Below are 22,056 nucleotides of genomic sequence, written 5' to 3' on the forward strand. Positions count from 1 at the left end.
TTGAGGAATGTTTGTGAGTTGTCATTTGTCTGCCCCACTTTCATATTGAAGCTTGGAGGTTGGGTCATGTAATAGTAACTCTTTGTCTCATGTGTACCCTAACAGGCCGACAAAATTGGGTAAATGTGGGAGGGGGTGGTTACAGGGTGGTATCAGAGTGGGTTTTTGTTCTCTTTTGGTGATATTTGTTTCCACATGGTCGTATCAGAGAGTCCAAGTTCAAACATTTTGACTAGATCAGATAAATGTATATGGTTATGCATGCATAGTAGGCCAGACATGCATCGTGGTGGTCATTATGCAGTTTGACTCATCATGACATTGTTGGTATGTTATGATGTTGATATATTAGCTGAGATAGAGCAGGAGATGCAGATTATCATAGCGAGGTTGCAGCGCTAGACCTCTAGGTAAAAGCATATTTCCATACAGGTATTGTATGTTTGGCGTGCAAGTATGATGGTTAATGGTTGTTATATGCATTATGGTTATATGCATGTCTGTCATTCTATTGTTGTTGTGGTTACATGCATGATATATGCTAATTGATTAGTGTTGTCATATGCATGGTGTCATATAGTTATGAATGGTAGTAACCTTTTGTTATGTGTAGTACGGTCATACACATGACGAGTATGGTCATTGCACTTAAGATCTTGATGTTATATGTATCATGCTAATTTGAATTGGCATGTGCAGAGGGTTATGGTTATGATCTTAAGGTATGAGTCGATATATTTGTGATATTGTGTTGTACTAATTTGATTGCCTTGTACATATGCAATAGCCTCCCCTAAGAAACATTGAGCTAAGAGGTTGATTATGTCGTCTATTTGGTTTATCTAACATGGTATGTTTACAAGTTGTTTGAATGTTTGATTAATTGCATGATATGAGTATGTGTCTATAAGATTGCATGAAGGAATAATCTTGTTTTAAGGCATTCGTAGTAACACAATATGTGTTGAGACAGTTGATATGCACTTGAGTGCAAGTGGGTTCTCATTGTAGCACCATGACTAATCACTATGAGTTTATTGCAGATTATGACACGAATGTTAGTCTTGGTAAAGGTTGATTTCAATTTAGTAGACACGATATCTTGATCTTTGGAACATGTGACTGACATGTGTGAATAGTTGCAGGGTAACATGCTTGGCATTAGCATGACAGGTAAAAACTGATTTGTTTATATATAGCTAACAACTGGATGATGTGATAGCACATAATAAGACTCAATTACAGCAAGGAAAAATGTAAAATAAAGGAATTGGGTGATAATTCCTTTAGATATGTTTGGAAACCACAATTCCAAATGAATGAGTGCTTTGCATGAATACAGGAAGTCTTCCTAACCTTTATTTTGGTTGACATTACATGGATATGTGTTATATTCATGAACATGTATTTTACAGGTATAATAGTTGATTTCCATTTATGGTTGGAATCGTCAAGGAATTGGAGTCCCTTGAGAGATGATATATGTATGTGTTCAGTTACAGGTCAATGTGTTGGGTACAATAAGGTAAGGTAACCTGTATATTGTTATGTTTATTATGCAGTGACAGTTATGTGTTTATGGCAGTATGATGCAGTGGATTTCACAGAAAAAGAGGCTGACATGAAATCTTGAACAAGGCTCGAGTTGAGCTTTCCCTTGGAAGTATTGAGGAAATGTGGGGATTGATTCATGGTGTATGTTGAAAGTTTTGTGCTTTCAGTGCTTTGTGATTTGTTTGCGCTTGATTTGTATTTTTGTTTATGCCTGGTGCATGGTCATGCCACTTTGTTTGTGGTGTCATATTGCTATTGGTTTTTCATGGTGTTCTTCCTATTTGCTTCTTGTTCTTGATTTTATGTTTTGAGGGTATTGGGAATTGGCTGCGAAGGAGGAAAGTTAATGGAGCTTGGGAAGAGTTGAATGAAACCCAACAGGCAATGTAAAACCTGGATGAAGCCTAGTGCATGAATAAAGGGTAGTTGAAGGCAAGAATATGACATCGAATTGGACTGGTTAGGTCCATTGGGATAGATGGATGGCGACAGCACAGTCATGAGAAAGGTAACAAGAAAGGTAAAGTAAATGGATTTGAAGCATCAGATGCCTTGGTTGTGTTGGGAATTCTTGTTCTCGATGTTGTGCATGTTGTTCACGAATAAAGGGAGTTCTCTTAACCTTGACCTTGTGATATCTGGTAATTGTGTTGTAGTTATGATTATGTCGATGTCTATATAGGTATATATGTATGTATGTATGTCGTTGTCTAACAGGGTCGTCAAGGATCATGATTACTTTATGCTAGTGTTTATATGTATATATGTATGTATGTATGTCATTGTCTAATAGGATCATCAGGGATCATGCTTGTGGATGAATGATTTCTTATGCGGGTGAATGGCATGAAGAGGCGGGTGAATGGCATGAAGAGGTTCCTGGTCTTATGAGGAATCAAGTGGGAAGAGTAGCACTGGAAGATCTTAGGATAATATCATGTGGATATGATTTGATATGATGTGCTTGTATTATTCCTATGTTTATGTTATGGCAGGCGATGTTGAAGGATACATCAGCGGAATGAAAGCATTGTGATATGCGACATGTTGGGACAACCATGGATAGTGGAAAGACATTAGAGGCAAGGTTGCTTGGTAGAGACAGTGTGGTTTTTATATGTGCAACTCAAGCTTTGGTCACCTGGGGTGGTTCTTTGGCCCCTAAGTGTCCAATAAGCCATGAGTAATGTTTGTGAGTTGTCAGTTATCAGCCCCACTTTCATAACTAAAGTTTGGAGGTCGGGTCATGTCATAGTAACTCTTCATCTGATGTTTACCCTGGCATGTCGATGAAATTGGGTAAATGTGGGAGGGGGTGGTTACAATTAGACTTATACTAAGTTAAAAAAAGCAACTTACTCAATACTTGAGCAAGTGTCCTATATATATTTTTAGCAAATTCTGCATGCCTGGACACTTAGGTCTGTGCAAAAATACTTGCTTGGGCTCCAAACATAAACAACCAATGAGTCATGGAGTCAAGTTTTTAGAATTAGACAGCAATTTATTCATCCCTTGGTATTTGTCAAGGGAAGCATGGAGCTATGGTAATTTAATTATCCCTTGTCATTTTTCGAGGGAGGAATGAAACTATGTAAATGATTTTAAAAAATACAAAAGTGGAATGGAATGGAATGCTTGGCTATATAGAGTGTAGAATGCACTTGATCATGTTAATAGAGTAATGAAAATGACAACTACCCAATACTGCTTTTCAATGTGCTTTAGTCATTTTGGATATCTAGATACACCTATTATTTCACAAAGAAAACATAGACAAAAACTTAGGTATACTACATGCTAAAGTCATTTCTTCACCAATAGTTTTCTTTTGCCACACCAAAGCCCCTTAGACAAGTGATAGTGCATGTGGTAGATCTTGTCCCATCTCATTGATATTTTGATGGTGTTGCCAACTGGAATATGGGGGCAACTACTAGAGCTAGAGGTGCATTGATTATCCAAAGTAATCCAAGAGTCATATTAGGCTTGGATAGTGAAGAGGTGCATGCAATAAATAAAAAAATAGTGGTAGTTACCACTTTGATGTCATTGCATTAGAAAAGGACATATTAAAACTTGAAATATTTCATGGTTGGTTGTCTCTTTGGGGAGTATAAGTTCATAATATATATTTATACATAATATTTGAAAAAAAAATGTTCCATCCTCAACTAATTTAGAGATATTTTAGTAGAGGAAGGAACTTTTCTTTGCAAATGAAACAACGACCCATTCTATAATGTAACTATTGTAATATATTTTTTCATGTTGTCATGTTCATATTATGGAGTATTCCATATCCACTTCAAAAAAATATTTTACTCCATTTAAGAAAGAGGTGACCAACCATTCTCCACCCTCCCCTTTAACTCGATTATGTGTGGATTTTATGATATTTTTTAATTAAACTATGGGAAAACTTATCATAACTCAATTGTCAAACCAACATTGGGGACAACCATCACTGGGGACTAACTCGTCATTGGGGACAACCAACATTGGGGACTAACTCATCATTGTTATTCAAGGAACACCATGTCATGTAAAATTACTCGCTAATGGTCAGTAAAAGGGTAGGCTTTCACTCTTGCCATATGCCTCTAGGTCTTGGGTTGTTAACCAGTTTCCTTACATCCAAAGAAGACGGGCTCTTAGCCAAGCAGGAGCAGTTTTAGGGCATACTCCAAACTCATTTTTCATAGAACCTACGTCAATAAGTGTGTATGTTTTGGAATAGGGCTTCATTAATTTTAATTTAATTATTGATAATTATCATTGCAACCATATAAACTAAATGGTTGTAAATATCCATAGGCATCAATTCATAATAAGTATCAAAATACTTACTTCATCATACCTCTCAAGTTCATAAAATAAAATCTTATAAAATAACTAATTTAAAATTTTATTTTAAAGAAATTTATTTATAAGAAAAAAAATTTGGAAATAATCACATCAAGTAATATTATGTTGACGTGATTCGAACTAACCAATGAGTGTGGTTCATCGTCAGGACAAGATTAATGATAAAAATAATTAATTACACTGAAGGTCTCCCTTTTTTAAATTGGTCAAGTTAGGCATTGCCTATTGAAGATAATGTGGAAATGTAATTTAGGAGAGAGTCGGTTCATTGGAGCCTTATATTAGGAATTAATTCCTATTTCTTAGGTATCTGTTCTAACTTCTCTATTTGCGTGTTTGCTATATATTCATGATTTGTAATATGATTAATAAAGTTGATTCTTTAGTTCTTAACATGGTATCATAGCTCCAAGGCTGGTGAGTCAAAGCCAGTATGTTTTGATAGTTGAGTGAGTGTCTAGGTGGCGAAAGAGAGGCCCCTGGTGGCTGGTGTGAAGAAGGCCTCGTATGGTGAGGAGGCGGAGTAGCACAATTTAATTTTTTTTTTTTAGATTATTCACATCCATCATCACTTTTCCTAAAGGAAGAAGAGCGTTGACCATCGTAGAATCCAGAGGGAAAAAAGTATTAATTGGTCATTCCCTTAGAGCGATTTCCATCATCGCGCCCGAAGATCGTGGATCTGAGAGGGAAAATCGCATTGGTGCGATGAGCATGGTTGTGGCTGCCTGTGAAAACAAAAGGCGAGGAAGAAGCTCCCGCTGCGGGCTGAGCACCGTAGTGTGGCAGAGTCTGTGTGCTTCCTAGTGGATCGTGGAACCAAATCAACCACGGGCCAATGTGCTGAGCGTAAGCAGCCCAAGAAAATTGTAGACAAATGCAGTTTTGATACCCTCTGCGATAGAAGAAACTCCCGTTGCAGGCTGAGCACTGTGGTGTGGCAGAGTCTACGTGTTGCCTGGTGGATCGTGGAGCCAAATCAAGCGCGGGTTGATGTGCTGAGCGTAAGCAGTCCAAGAAAATTGCAGACAAGTGCAATTTCGATACCCTCTTTGATCTATTGGTTAATTTAGCTGCGATGTGTGGCTTGCATGCTTGAGGTCGCAGTGTTGTTTACGTTGCTGGTGAGGGTGTTTGCAGTGAAATCCATGTAATTGGCTACCTATGTTGTTGGTGAGCTCGAATCGTGGTAGCAGTGAACTTGGATCGTGGTATCAGCCCTAATTGGTCGACAAGCTGGAGTTGCAGGTGGTGCATTGTCGGTGGTGCATTGGCAGAGGCCGAAGTGCATTGTTGAGTGCCTCTTAAAGCCGAAGTGTGGATCTTGGTGGCAGCTCGGAGATTGAGTGTGGGTGGACTGCTGGGAGGCCAAGCGGTGAAGGAGTGATGTTGTTGTGTGCGTGCTACGAGAGGGTAGGCGCAGCGGAAGCGTGGAGTAGCTCATGTAACCATTGGATGCGTGGTTGGAGAAATCGGCAAGCAAATTCAAAAACCCAATCGAACACCGAGAGCAAGGTATTATTGGCTAGTGATCGTTGTTGTTTCCGATCTATTTTTTAATCAAGAAAGCCACCTCCATCTGTTCAAGTGAATTTCGAAGGTAGGCCTTGCTGCTCGAGTGAATTTCGAATGTCGTTTTTTAAAAGTTTGGGGTTGTAACCTTTTTTAAAATTTTGTTCGGTTATATCAAGTTCTTCTGCTGTGTTTGAAACAAAAGTTGGGAAAATAAAGAATGTTGGAGCGGATTCAAAAAAATGGGTTAAAATGTATTTTTTGAAAAAATGTTGGGTGCATTTTGACTAAGGTTGGAGTCATTTTTTTTTTAAGAAAAGAGTTTTTTTTAATTAAAAAAAGAAAAAGACAAAGGGGATCTTTTCCAAGGAATTGTTTTTATTAAGAGAGCACCAATTTTTTTTTCGAAATTGCTCCTTGGTTCTTGAGATAGATCATTTTTTTTTCTCTTGAGGAAGATCTGTCAATATGAACAACCAAATGGCAGAGGCTTATCTGAATGAGAGTAATAAGCTTGATGGTTCCAATTACTCCAATTGAAAATTTAAGTTGTAGACTCCATTGGAGGGGAAAAACGCATGGGCGATTGCAACTGGTGATGAGTTGAAGTCGACCCTAGCTACAGGTGGAACAATAGCAACAATCTAGGACTGGGAAAAGAGGGAGAATAAGGCAAAGGTGTTGTTAAATTTGTTTGAGAAAGATTGCATTATTCCCCATATTGGAGAATGTAAATCTGCAACATCTGGACAACTCTCAAAGACTTGTACGAGATCAAGAACACAAATCGCGTGTTGTTTCTAAAGAGCAAGATTCTCTCCATTAAAATGGAGAAGAATGAATCAGTAGCAACGTTCATCTCTTGTATCAAGGAGCTTATGAATAAGTTGGGTGACATTGGTGAAACAATGTCAGACATTGATTTGCTCACGATTACCATGAATGGTATGACTAACGACTATCAGATGTTCATCACTGGATTGAATGCGAGAGAAAAACCCCCCAAGTTTGAAGAATTGACAAGGATCCTAATGCAGGAGGAGGAAAGGCAGATGACCTTGAAACCGAAAAGCTCAAATCTTGCCCTAATGGAAAAGAAGAAGCCCTTTAGAGGAAAGGCAAATGCAGCACACAAAAGTGGAGGAACCCCATAAAGAAAGCCACCTCCATCTCAAGGTATGTCTTCAAACAGAAGTGATTCAAGACCAAAATGTTTTTATTGCGGTAAAGTTGGTCATATAGCTAAAAATTGCCGGAAGAAGAAGTTTGATGAAGGTCAACAGAGACACAAGAAGCATGCAGGTCATTTTGCTGATGAAGAACAGAATCAGAATCTCAGACTGTTCGTATCTAATTCTGCGTTTTCTGCTGAGGATGATGAAGCAGAAACTTGGTTTGTGGACTCAGGAGCTTCCACCCACATGACACGAAACAGGCATTAGTTTGAAAATTTCAAAGAGACCAGTAGTGGAGGAAATATCTATCTTGGTGATGATAGAGGGTACCAAATCAAGGAATATGGTAATGTTCTTGTTGTTTTACCTGATGGAAATATTAGGCATATTCAAAATGTAATGTATGTACCCGAAAAAATAAAATAAATAAATAAATAATAAAATATATCTATATATATATAATAAAATAAATAAATAAATATCTGATATCTGCTATGATGATAACGGATCAGAATCTTAAGGTAGAGTTTTTTTAAATCTTATTGTGTTATTAAAGATCTGCTAGATTGTATGAAGCCAATTGCATCAGGTGTTCGTGTGGGAGGTCTATACAAGCTGAATGTGAGAAGTGCACCACACCAAGCATTGACATCATCAGCTATGACTGCAGAAGATTTATGGCATCAAAGATTCAACCATATTAATTTCAATGACCTGCAACTACTTCAAAAACGAGGTATGGTCAATGGTCTCCATGTTTTAAAGAATGTTCATGTTGATTGTGAAGCATGTGCTCTTGGGAAGATGCATAGAGATGAGTTTCCTGTAAATGTAGATAGAAAGAAGAGAGATATACTAGAGCTAGTGCACACTGATTTATGTGGGCCAATGCAGACGAGGTCATTGGGAGGTGCCTATTATTTCTTACTATTTGTTGATGATTGTACGAGATTCACTTGGGTATATTTTCTCATAAAAAAGATTCATACCTTTGAATACTTTAAAGAATTCAAAAGCATGATTGAGAAGCAGACAAGAAAATTCATCAAGATTCTTCGCTCGGACCAAGGGGGAGAATACAAGAAGGCTAGTTTCATCAAATACTGTAAAGACCATGGGATACTGCAGCAATTTACAGTACCCCACACTCCTCAACAAAACGGGGTTGTAGAGAGGAAAAACAAAACCCTTGTGGAGTGTGCTCGCAGCATGCTAAAAGGTAAGAATCTGTCTAATGGATTTTGGGCTAAAGCAATAAATACTGCAGTGTATTTGAAGAATAGGAGTCCAACAAAAAGTCTTGATTTTAAAACTCATTTCGAATCTTTACTAGGATTTAACCCTGTAGTAAGTCATTTAAGAGTTTTTGGCTCCAAAGTTTTTGCTCATGTTCCAAAGGAGGATAGGAAGAAAATGGATCCAAAGGCCATTAAATACATTTTTTTTTTGGTATTGTACAGAGTTTAAGGCTTATAAATTGTTTAATCCCTCTACTCATAAAGTCTTTGCAAGTAGAGATGTAGTATTTTGTGAGTAGGTTAATGATGGAAACCATGAGAGTGTCAATGAAGAGTGGCACATGCCTTTGCTAATGGAAGAAGGGAGTGATTAAACAGGAGACAGCCATGAGCAGTAGCAGCAGCAGAAAAAGGAAGTGGATGGTACAGATGCAGTTGTCAAGCCAAGTCCACCAAGGGATGATGAGAATAGGTTTGAAGCCACTCCACTACTCAGGAGATTAGGTAGGCAAACTCAATTGCCAGCAAGATATAGGGAGAATTCTTTTATAACTAGTATGTTAAATATTTGGAGACTCTAAAATTGTTTGCAACTGGCTGAATGATGCATCTCATTGCTATGCATTTTCATTGAGGCATATATTAGATGAAGCAAAAAGACTGATTACTTCTTTTGAATCATTTGTCTGTCAACACATCTACAGGGAACAAAACACAGTTGCAGATCAACTATCCAAAGAAGCAGCGCACAGACAAGGAAATGACTGGTTGATACAGGAGGAGATAGATGGAACTTTCTATCAGCATTATCATAGACCTTTTGATGATCCCATAGGAAATGGGCTATAAGGCCCACATACAGCAAGCACTGTTTTTTGTATTATCATGTATATATGACCACTGTATGGACATGATTAACAACTCTTTTTTTGGTAGTATATAGTTTATATGTCGCTCTCTGCGTAGAGCAAGACTTAATTTTTTATCAAATCATAGTCAAACCAGTACAGATTTTGTAGACTCCCTGCGTGGAGACTTCTAGACAATCTTTCAGATCTACAGACTGTGAACTCTACAGGCTTAGCAGCCTCCATATGAATATGCATTAGCATCTACAAAATGTAATTTCTTTACTAATAGAAATTACGACTTTTTCCCATGAAAAAAAAAAAAAAACTAATATGTTAAATGTTGTTGAACCCTCTAGTTATACAGAAGCTAGTTGATATAGTGAATGGAGGGCAGCCATGGAAGAGGAATATGAATGAATACTTAAAAACAAAACCTAGGATCAAGTTGAATTACCTGAAGGAAAACAACCCATAGGCTGGTTATATAAGCCTAAATTTAAAGCAGATTGGAGTATAGAAAAATATAAAGCTAGGCTGGTTACAAAGGGGTACTCACAAAAAGAAGGTATTGACTATGAGGAAACCTTCGCCCCTGTAGCTAAATTAAACACAATCAAAATGTTAATTTCTTTAGCTACCAAACATCATTGGACGATACACCAGCTAGATGTGAAATCTGCATTCTTAAATGGCGAATTAAAAGAAGAAGTGTATTTAGTGCAACCTGAGGGGTTTGTTAAACAGGGGGAAGAACATTTAGTCTGTATATTGAAGAAAGCATTGTATGGACTAAAACAAGCACCCAGGTCATGGTATGACAAAATTGATTCATTTTTCCTACAACATAGTTATAAAAGAATCAAGAATGACCTTAATCTGTATACCGTGTTTGAAAAAGAGGGGTGAATTGTTTTGATTTCTTTATATGTATATGATCTTATCATTACAGGAAATGCAGATGAACTCGTTAAAGAAATCAAAGAGCAGATGTCACAGGTTTTTGAGATGAAAGACCTTGGAGAGCTACACTATTGTTTGGGTCTAGAAGTCTCGAGGGATTCTGGACAGACTTTTCTGTCATTGGGTAAGTATGTCAGGAGCTTACTGAAAAAGTTCAGAATGGATCAGTGCAAAGCTGCAGCCATGCCTTTACATCAGAATACCAAACTTCATAATGATGATGGTTCTAAGGCGGTAGATGCAACATTGTATAGGCAGCTGGTTGGGAGTCTAATCTACTTGACTACAACTAGGTCGGATTTGGCTTATGCAGACAGTGTATTGAGCCAATTCATGTCAAAGCCTCTTGAGAGTCATTGGTTTGCAGCAAAAGGCGTCTTAACGTACCTTCAAGGAACCTTAGACTATGGTATAAATATACTGATTTGTGTGATGTTAAATTGACAGGTTTTTCAGACTCCAATTGGGCTGGAAATGTAGATGACAGACGATCCATAACAGACTATGCATTTAGCATTGGGTGTGGGGTCATTGCATGGAGCATCAAAAAGCAGAACACAATATCCTTGTCTTCAGCAAAAGCTGAGTATCAAGTGATGTGTGTAGCAACTTGTGAAGCAATTTGGTTGAGGAGACTTCTCCATGATGTTAGAGAAGAATAGAAGGTTGAAACAGTTATCAAATGCAACAACTAGAGCTCTATCAAACTTGCAAATAATCTAGTATTTCATAAAAACACAAAGCACATTGATACACAGTTTCATTTTGTCAAGGAGAAAATTCAGTCAAAGGAAATCCATATTGAATATTGTAATACATGTGACAATGCTGCTGATATTTTCACTAAGCCTCTCCGTAGGATCAAGTTTGAATTGTTTAGGGAAATGTTAGGAATACTTGTTAGCCCCTTTCTCCATTAAGGGGGAGTGTTGAAGATAATATAGAAATGTAATTTAGGAGAGAGTTGGTTCACTGGAGCCTTAGACTAGGAATTAATTCATATTTCTTAGGTATCCGTTCTAACTTCCCTATTTGCGTGTTTGCTATATATTCATGATTTGTAATATGATTGATGTAGAGCGTTCTGCGAGAGGCAGTCTCTAGATGGAGCTCCTCACCTATGAGCTGCCCAGTTTATTAATAAAGTAGATTCTTTAGTTCTTAACATTGTCTACCCTTTTGCCCATCGAGTAACATATGTTCAAAATATTTACACTGAATTTGAGCTTGACGAGGTGATTAATTTACAGAGAGGTTTTCAGTGGCTATAAACTGAAACGAATCAAGGAGTCATTATGGGTAAATAACAGTCCCAATATGCTCCACAATACCATTGTTGATAGTGCACTTTCACACTGAATGGTACAGCGCATGCCACCTATGGTAACTATTTTCTTGGGGAATTGTGTGAGATATTTTTGTATTTTTTTTTGCCAATTTTGGTGGCGTAGTGTTAGATGTTTTTGTAATTTTTACAACCAATTTTGAAATTTAATTGGACATTTTTGGAATTCTAAATTTTAATTGTATAATTTCTATCATTTAAATTTTTAATAAAATTTAATAATATAATTTGTAAATTTAAATATTTTATAATTTTTTCAAAATTTTGAATTTATATATTTGTCTTTCCTGAAATTCTAAATTTTAATTGTATAATTTGTAAAATCAAATATTTTAAATAAAGTTTTTATATTAAAATAATATATTAATAAATTAATATCAGAATTTACATATTATTGTTCAAATATAGCAGTTACTTGAAATTTTGGTCTCTCCATTGCTCTCTATTTAAGCCTTTGCCATGGTTTGCCTCTTCATCTGGTCCTAATGTTGAACCACATTTGTTGGTTTGAAACCCGTCGACCAAAAATTTCTCTTACGTGATTTTTACTAAAAAACTTTGCTTAATTCATTATGATCACAAAGGCTTGAATACACAAATCAAATATAAAATTAATTTTATATGTGAGAAAAAAAAAATAAAAACGTAAATAGTTACATGGCTCGCTTTCTTTATAATGCGGTCGTGAATGCACAATGAAGCAAGTAATAATAGTGGAAATAAAAGATGTGATTGATCAATCCAAATTTCATATGAATTTTAAATTATTTATCAAAGAATTAGTAGGTTCGTGTCATTTTCATTTTTTTTTTAATATTAACGTTTGAAAAGTATTTATAAATTTAAAAAATATTATTATTATTTAAAAATAAATAAATTATATATACATAAAATTTAATTATTAATCTAAAGTTGAAAATGAATTTAAATTTTAAATAATTTGATTTACTATATAGATCTCTTTCAATTAGCCCCCTGTTCATGGAGCTAATATTATATTATTATTATTTATTTAGAAACTATGTTGGTAATATTATTATTTTATTTAGAAAATATTTTAATTTCAATTTTAAATTTCAAGAATATTTTATTTGTATGAATGTTTTTGTGGATATCACTTCATATCTAATTGTTATACTTTTTTATTATTTTTTATTAATTGGCAAAATTATATTAACAAAGTTAATTGGTTAAATCATGAACCATGTCATTTATTACGTTTTGAAATTGATGTTGTGAATAGATGGAAAATGATACATATTATATAAAATATATAAATATTATATGAAAATTTAAAAAAAAATGTAAGCATTTTTAATTAATCAATTTAATTAAAAAAGGAAAAAAGAGTGTAACTATTTTATAAATAAATTCAATTATGAATATTTTAACTCAAAATGAAAAAAGAATCTAACTTTTTTAGAAATAATCCTTGATCATAAAATTCTAGAATATTTCATCTAAATTAAATTATTGGACAAAGCAGCTCTCTACCCTTCACCGTCCCTTAACTTTTTATCTAAAAATAATAAAATATATTAGAAAATAGTAATAAGAAATATTTCAATTTTCACTTTAATTTTACATCAAATTTATGTAAAAAAATATAGTAATTGATAGTAAAAATAATATAAAATTTATAATTACTTTTAACTTTTGAGTGTGAGACAAATTTCTAATTCCTGCATTACTAACACTTGGCATATTGATATTACAGTTTAGTGTCGAGGAGATGTGTAGTTCATTTTGTGTTCAGGTGATATGTGATATTTAAACGATTTACTTCACACACACACATATATATCAACTTTATATAGAGGGGGGAATTAAAAATTTGCTTATATTTTCACTTTCCATTGTGACTAAATGTGTAGTTTATTCAATTCATAATATGAAGTTGATATGTAGACTAAACTTTTGAGATGGCAAGGAGAGCAGCTGAGGAGAGCATGCAGCCCTAGCTGCTGCTGCAGCAACCAGAGTGAAGCAGCATTCGTTGCGCCTCAGTGGCCCTTGCCGCTGAGGTCAGATCGGCAGAAAGAAGAAGGAGAGATCGCAGCTGCAGTTCTTGATAGGCAGATACTGCCTCAGATTGTAGTGGCCCTCAGCGGCCTCCAGCTGCTGGGGTTTGAACAATATGGATCCACCAGGAGAGAAAGATCTACATCCCACAGATCACCAACAAGATGCAGAAGTAACAGAAAAAGCCTTTGCGTCCCTCATCTCTACAATGGGTCCAGCAAAGAATAGACCGTCAGTGTCAAAGTTCATTAAAAGAATGGAAGAAATCCCAGAAATATCCCTCCCCCCAGCACTTCCAAGAAAAGCAGCACTCTCTCTTGCAGAACGAGGGTTAGTAGGGCAGTTTACTGGGTTGTGGCCATCACCCAAAACTGTGCAAAAGTGGGTAGAAAGAAACTGGTCCGCAGCAATATCCGGGAAGATCTCAATCAGATTCTGTGGCAGAGGGTATTACACTTTTCATTTCGAAACCAAAGAGGATCGTGATCTGATATTCAGGAACGACCCTTATTTTATGGATACAAGGGGACTGTATTTGAACAGATGGACTCCGGACTTTGACCCAGAAATGGACGTCCCAAATGTTGTTCCAGTATGGGTAAGACTGCTGCATCTACCTCTCCACTGCTGGGGAGACGAATCAATTAAAGCAATAGGAAACGCAGTTGGGAAATACATAGACAGATCTGAGCCTAAAGAGAACATGCATGCATGCGCCCGAATCTGCGTGGAAGTAGATCTAGGCAAAGGCCTCCCTGAAGCAATCAAAATAAAAGTGGATCAGTGGACGCATATACAACAGCTGGACTACGAGCAAATCCCTTTCAAATGCAAGGTATGTCATGAATATGGTCATTTTGCAAATAGATGTACAAAAAATAGAGAAAATGAAAATGAAAAGATTGAGGATCCAGAAAATAAATGGGAACAGGTCAAACGAAAGAAGATAGCCAATAAACAACCAGCACAGCCCGCCTCTCAGCCCTCACATTCTGCTGAAGCCCTCACCCTCTCGCCAAAAGTAACTTTAGAAAGCCAAAACCCCTTTGATCCTCTGCTCTCATCAAACCCCCCATCCCCTGGAGCCACCAGATCTAGATCTAGATCTAGAACCCCGCACTCTCCTTCCCAGCGGTCCCCACTTTCCCCCAGAGACTCATTTCACCTCTCTCCACCCCCCCCAGTGGACAGGATATTAACCAGAAAGCAATCGAAAGAAGCATACCCAAATGCAGAAAACCAAAAAAAAAGTAGGAAGAAAGACAAATAAAGAAGTAAGGGATGAAGCAGCAGCAAAAGAAATGGCCCTAGGAACACAACAGCCCATGGACACTTATCTAGGGAAAAGTACAGGAAATATGGAGAAAAGCCAGCACAAGGGGAAAGGAGCCCTGCATCACCCAATAAGTAAATAATGATAATAGTCTCCTGGAACTGCAGAGGAATGGGCTCACCTGTTAAGGAAAATGCAACAAGAGACATTTTGACAAATGAGAACCCAGATATACTTATGATCCAGGAGACAAAAGTAAACAATCAAGAATCAGAAAATCTAAAAAAAAAAGTTCAGGCAATATGAAGGGGAAGCAATTCAGGCAACTGGAGCATTAGGAGGCATATGCACATTCTGGAAAAAAGAAAGATGGGAATTAATGGGGAAGAAAGCAGGGCAGCACTGGATTCTAACGGATCTGAGGAGGATCAACACAAAAGAGGAATACAGGGTGATAAACATATACGCCCCCAACCATTATAAGGAGAAAGAACAGTGTTGGGCAACAATAAAGGAAGTACTACAAGAAACTCAAGATGGAAAAATAATTTTAGGAGGAGACTTAAATCTGGTCAGAAGCATAGAGGAAAAGTTTGGAGGAATCTTTCATGTGGACCCATCCAGAAACTCTTTAGAAGGAATAATGGAACAGCATAGCCTTCTGGATATTCCTCCAGAATATGGAAAATATACATGGAATAACAAGAGAGTGGGTAAAAGTAACATAAAAGAAAGACTGAACAGAATACTGATCCAGGACAACATAGCAGCATTGTACATCTCTATCAAATCCAAAATCATCCACACCACAACCTCTGATCACAAACCCGTTGTAATAGCAATGGGCAGAATGGAAAATCAAGGCCCACTCCCGTTCAGGTACAACTCAATCTGGGACAGCAGCACAGAAATCAGTGAGGTAGTGAAAGCAGCATGGGCAATAAGAATATCAGGCTCACCACAATACATATGGGAGACAAAACTAAAAAATGTAAGAATCAAGCTAAAGGAGTGGGCAAGGGCAAATGAAAAAAAAAGAGAGTTACAACAGAAAATGGATAGCTTGCAGGAGGAAAAAGAAAGTAAAGAAGAAAACAAGCAAGACTACCTTAAAGAGAAAGAAATTTTCTGGGAGATATACAGAGAAAACAGGAAAGAGGAGGAAGAGGCAAGAATGAAATCTAGAAACCTCTAGCTTAAGGCAGGGGATAAGAATACAGCCTTTTTTCATAACAGCATGAAAGTCAGAAGAGCTAGAAATCAGATAGACAAAATACAAGTGGAAAATCAGGAAATTAAAGGAGTGGAAGAAATAAAAAAAAGCAGCCCACAAGCACTTCAAAAATTTACTGTCAGCAACGGAGGAAACGGCTGAATATGAAGAAATTCTGCAGCATACAAAGAAGAAAATAAAAAAAGAACAAAACAAAGATATGTGTAAGGACCTCACAGAAGAAGAAATTGTGGAGGCCATTTGGAGCCTGCACCCGGACAAATCGCCCGGGCCTGATGGATTCACAATAGCCTTCTACAGAAATCATTGGAATACAATAAGAAAGGATTTCTTAAGAATGGCAAAAAATGTTTATAAAAAAAAGAAAAAAAAATGGGAGGCCACACAAGGTCGTCCTATCTGGTTTTGGTTCCAAAGGAGGCAAATCCATCCACCTTTAACAGGTTCAGGCCCATTTCATTGTGCAATTCCTCCTACAAGATAATAACAAAAATAGTGGCAAACAGAATAAAGAAAGTGTTGCACTTAATCATCTTAGAAAATCAAGGAGGGTTTGTCCCAAATAGACAAATCATTGACAATGTCATCATAGTACAGGAGGTTGTCCACTCCAGTATCTTGAAGCAAGAAAAAGGTATGATAATCAAACTAGATATGGCAAATGCTTTCGATAGAGTCAGCCACCCGTATTTATTGGCTGTACTCCAGAAACTGGGCTTCTCAAAAGAAATAATAGAAGTGATAAAAGAATGCATATCCACTCCTTGGATAGCTCCTCTCATCAATGGAAGACCCAGTGAATTTTTCCAAAGCACAAGAGGTATCAGGAAAGGCTACCCTCTATCACCATTTTTATATATAATAATGGCAGAAACTCTAAGTAGAGCATTGGAAACCCAGAGGAAAGAAAGAACAATCACAGGATTGAGGATAGAAAAAGGAGTAAGGACTATAAATCACTCCTTGTTTGCATATGATACATTGCTGATGGGAGGAGCATCAACAATAATAGCAAGACGGTTCAAAAAATAATGGATGCATTTATACAGGTGTCAAGAGGACTTCTGAATAATACAAAATGCAGGATCTACGGATGGAACATTCCAGCACGAACTATGCAAAGAATTTCCCAAATCATGGAAATCCCAGCACAGGAAAACTGGAGTCATTTCCTCTATCTGGGATTACCAATATCAAAAGAGATAATGAAGGTAGAAATATGGACAAAACAAATTGAGAAAATGCAAGACAGGATAAAGAACTGGGGAATGATGTGGTTAAATATGGCTGGAAGGGTGATATTAATTAAGGCCCTCCTTGTTGCACTACCAATATATCAATATGCCCTAATCATGGCACCAGCCAGTGCTCATAAGCATATGGAATTAATCCTAAGAAGTTTTCTCTAGCAGGGAGGGAAGCAGGAAAACAAAAAATTTAGTCTGGTAAGGTGGGAACAAGTAGTGCTACCATACGAACAAGGAGGATTGTCTATTCAGCTGCCTGGGCTCATGAATGCAGCCCTGGGAATGAAAATTGTTTGGAGGCTTATAACAGGTAATGAGAGCTGGTGGAAAAAATCTCTCATAAACAAATATCTAAATGGTTCCAAGGAGAATCTGCTGAATGGGAACATCCCAATAAGACAAAGCACCCAAGCATGGAAGCTAGTCAAAAGAGTCATTCCAATAATGGGCAGCCATATATCCAAAACTCCTGGGAATGGACAAAAAACCTTGATTTGGGAAGACAGAATCATGGGAAAAGACTCTTTACAGTATCACCCGGAAATGGAGGACATTCAAGAGTGGATGAGTGGGAAAGGCCTAAATACCTTACATTCAATCTCTCTATGGAATCAGAAGGAGTGGAAGGACTGGAAAAGGCCAACAATTCCAGCAAACATGGAAGGACAATGGAATAAACTCAAACAGCATCTAAAGGGGGCAGCACCAATGCATATTGACGAGGAAGACAGTTACCTCTGGGATCCCAGTAATGGGCAATATACAGTCAAATCTAGATACAAAATTCTTCAAGACAAAATCAATCAGCAAGAATGGGAACCATGGAAAATAGTATGGAAATCGGAAAGTTTGCCCAAAATAAAAGTCTTCATTTGGACCTTATTAAAAGGAAAGATCCTGACTGGCGAAAATTTGAAAAAAAGAGGAATCTATGGGCCATCAAGATGTCCATTGTGCCAGCAGGCAGAAGAAACCATTCAACACTTGTTTCAGGATTGTAAATTCTCAAGAGAATGCTGGGAGCAGCTCTTGAGCCCACTGGAAGTAAGCATAGAATATGGTAAACCAATGCCGGAATTCCTCAATCTTCTGGGGAAAGCCTACCCATATGCTGCAAAGAAGAAAACACAATTATAAGAATCTGGAAATGTATCCCAATAGTCCTATGCTGGCAAATTTGGCTAACCCAGAACAGGTGCATCTTTAAAAACCAAAACCCTAGAATTGGAACAACATTATCAAAAGCATGGGGATTAATGTCAGAAATATTCAATGAAAAAGGAACTGCTCCAACCGACTTAACATACTGCAACAAGAAGAAAGAGAATGGCTTAACAAAGCAATAATAGACAACAATGGTAAAAAGGGACAGAGAAAAGAAAGGTCAGGAGAAAACTGGAAGTTGAGAATGAATGAGGAAGAAATTGAAAGCTGGAAAAGACAACAAAATAGATTTTGCCTGCAATTTGATGGAGCCTCCAAGAATAATCCTGGAAAGGCAGGAGCAGGTGGGATAATTTTTGACCCAAGTGGAAAAAAAATTGTCACATATGAATGGGCATTGGGCCAAATATCAAATAATAAGGCCAAAGCTTATAGCTTGCTCTTAGGGACAAGAATAATTAAAAAAGAGGAATTCAAAATTCAGCTATCATAATTGAGACAATGACCCGAGCTAAAAGTCCAAGTAATGAGTATATGAGAAGAATTATCAAAAGAGTAAGAAGGAATTTAGAAGCGTCTAGTACAGTAACTTTTAAACATATAATGAGGTGCCACAATCAGCAAGTGGACTACTATGCAAATCAAGCAGTGGAGAGGAATGAAGGAAAAGTCCAGGAAAATAATCAGGAATATTACTACTCAGTGCCTTAAGATCAAAAGGAATATGAGAATATTAATGAATTTGGGAAAAAATGGACAAAGCAGGACAAATTATGGAAAAAATAAAAAAACAAAAAACTCATAAAATCAAAAAACAAACAGCTAAAAGATATCTTAGAAAAACATGGAAAGAAAAAAGAAAAAGCGAGAAAAAAAGGAGGAAAAAACAAGCATGGGCAGAAATAGCAACATAAATCAACAGGAATATGAGCAAGCAAAAAAATGCCCAGAAAGAAAGTGGGCTATAGAAGGGAAAAGCGGGAAAAATCTAGCACACAACTCCAACGAATTGGGAAACAAGCTGTCAGACCAAAAGCACCCACACAATAAAGAAGTCAGCAGGGAGGCGCGATATACAGGCCAGCGCTGCCCAAAGGAATCCTCAGGTCTTCACGCAGGAAGCCCAACTCAATGGACAGCAACAGAACTGGCTCTCTGCGCAGCATTTAAGCAGGCCCCCGTGTGGATTGAAGAACAGCATCATTCTCGGTACCTTTCAATCTCTTCTGAGCTCTCAGGTTATCGAATTCCAGCTACAGCGATCAAGGTTGCGGCTTTTGGCAAAGAAACTCAACGCATATCAGATACAACGATTCAGGTAGTAGTTGTTGGCAAAGAAACCCATCGATCAAGGCCCGGGACTGGCCATCACTCCCACACAGTAACTCCAGGCATCCTCACGCTGGTAGGAAAATTCTGTCATCGATCCGCTCATTTCCCAACTAATTCTTCCCCCTCTACGTATCAATCCTTAGAACCTGCGTTTATGCTAGCAACCTCTGCGTGTCAAACCTCAGAATCTACGTTTTTGCTGGCAGCCTATCCTCCAGCTGCTGCGTTCTTCCCCAGGCCTCCACTCAGATGCGTTACAATATCTTCTCCGCCAGCTGCCCACCAGTCCTTTGCCGATCTTATCTCATCTCTCCCAATCCATAACGCTGAGCTTTATATTCTTCCTTCACCTCCTCTCATTCGCAGGCCCTTAATAAAAAAAGTTTCTTCTCTCTCAGAGGCTTTACCCACAGCTCATAAAAAAGTCTTCAATAGAGCCCATCAGAACGAAGTAAGGATGGAGCAAGGAAATGCACGTAGCCACAACAGTGCAAAAGGAAAAAGCAGTCAGACGGAGTCTCACCAAATCGAGAAGGCAGCTAGGAATGAAGCATGCTCAGCATGCAGAGGAAACAAAGTAATGATAAACTGGCTGCAACAGTCTCTTAAGGACTTAAGAAATGAGATGAGAATGGAGTCTAGCATACAGAAGCAAAATATGGCTGCACAATTCCACGAGATAAAGGAACTGAAAATTAAGTGCAAGAAGCTACAGGAGGCAGTGAATTACTGCGGGAACAACAACAATGAAGGAGAAAATTCACTCATCAACAACAACAGAACTGGTGCAATACAAGAACACTCAGTAAATAAGCCATAATCTTATTGGGAACTTATGTTATGTAAATTCGCTTTTTTAGTAGGGCAATTCATCTGGCAGTACTCTAGAATAAATAAAAGAATATATGAAGTATGGAAATTAAGCACAGGAGAAGGGACTGCGTTCCCCTCTCGTTGCTTAATCTGTCATTGCAAAAAGATGATTGTAAATGGAGCTTGCTCTAAAAACCTTTTTTGAAATATATCTCATAACCGATCTTGTCAAAAAAAATATATATATATATATATGAAGTTGATATGTAGTTTTTGAAAATATTAGTGACAAATAAATTTAAATGTAGATTATTAATGAAATATTTCAATATGCTTAAAATATTTTAGTATATAATTTTTAATTCAGGGTATGGTGAGCATTTATAATTTCTTCAATGCTTAATATAGAATTGAGATATAACATTTAAAAAAACTAATAATAATAAAATAAATAGTCAATGCAAATATTATTCTATCTATAAAAGAGAGTGTGCAAGAGAGAGATTGTATATATTATAAAAAGTAAATGAAAATAACAAATTTATAATGGTTAAAATACTTTGTTAGTGTGCTGCTGAAGATGAAGGAGAAGTGTGTATATAAAGAGATAGAAAGAGAGAAAGGCTCTATATATTAAAAATAAAAATAAAAAACCTATTATGGTTAAAACATTAATTATTTTTGTGTTACTTAAGATGAAGGAGATATGTAATTCCTTCTATTGATATTGAGATGTAACATTTATAATTATTATTAATAACAAAAAAAACTCAATGTAAATATCTACCTATCTATCTATCTATCTATATAAAAAGAACGAGACTATATATATTCTATAATACAAATGAAACTTCGAAGGTGCAGTTAAGTTCTGTGCAAGTTGAACGGTCCTTTCGAGATCGCCTGAATCCGATGGATTTCGGGCGGATAAATAGCCCGGAGGTTATCTCCCAAGTCGGACCCGAAATGGTTACTAGAGTTGGTACATTCTTTTTTCGGGTCCGTGTTTATGGTTAAAGGGTGAGCATGATGAACATCCGATATAGCCTCTTAACCACTAGATCTTTGTAGAACGATCGAACGGTCATGAAGAATTCTGGTTCCACGGAGGTAACGTTGAAAGGTTTTGTGGGCCCTCGGCTCGATTTGTGGGTCCACGGCTCGGGTATAAAGGCTATGTGGGGCTCGACTTTCATGTGGGCAATAGCTCCTTTATATGTATATTATGTAACTTTTTTCATATAGTTGAATAGAAGGACCTAATCTTACTTGAGCAAAAAAATATAATACAAATGAAACAAATAGAATAAAGTAATTTATGGTTAAAACATTTTATTAATGTGTTGTTCAAAATGAAAGGAAATGTGTAATTCCTTCCATGCTTAGCATAGATTTGACACATGGTGTATATATATATAACCAACATAGATCCATGTTAAATCTAAATCTATCAAGTTACAAGAGGAAT

Source organism: Pinus tabuliformis, chromosome 9 (assembly GCF_031772625.1).
Source record: "Pinus tabuliformis cultivar Carrire ecotype Pingquan chromosome 9, CPIR1, whole genome shotgun sequence".
NCBI lineage: Eukaryota > Viridiplantae > Streptophyta > Pinopsida > Pinales > Pinaceae > Pinus > Pinus tabuliformis.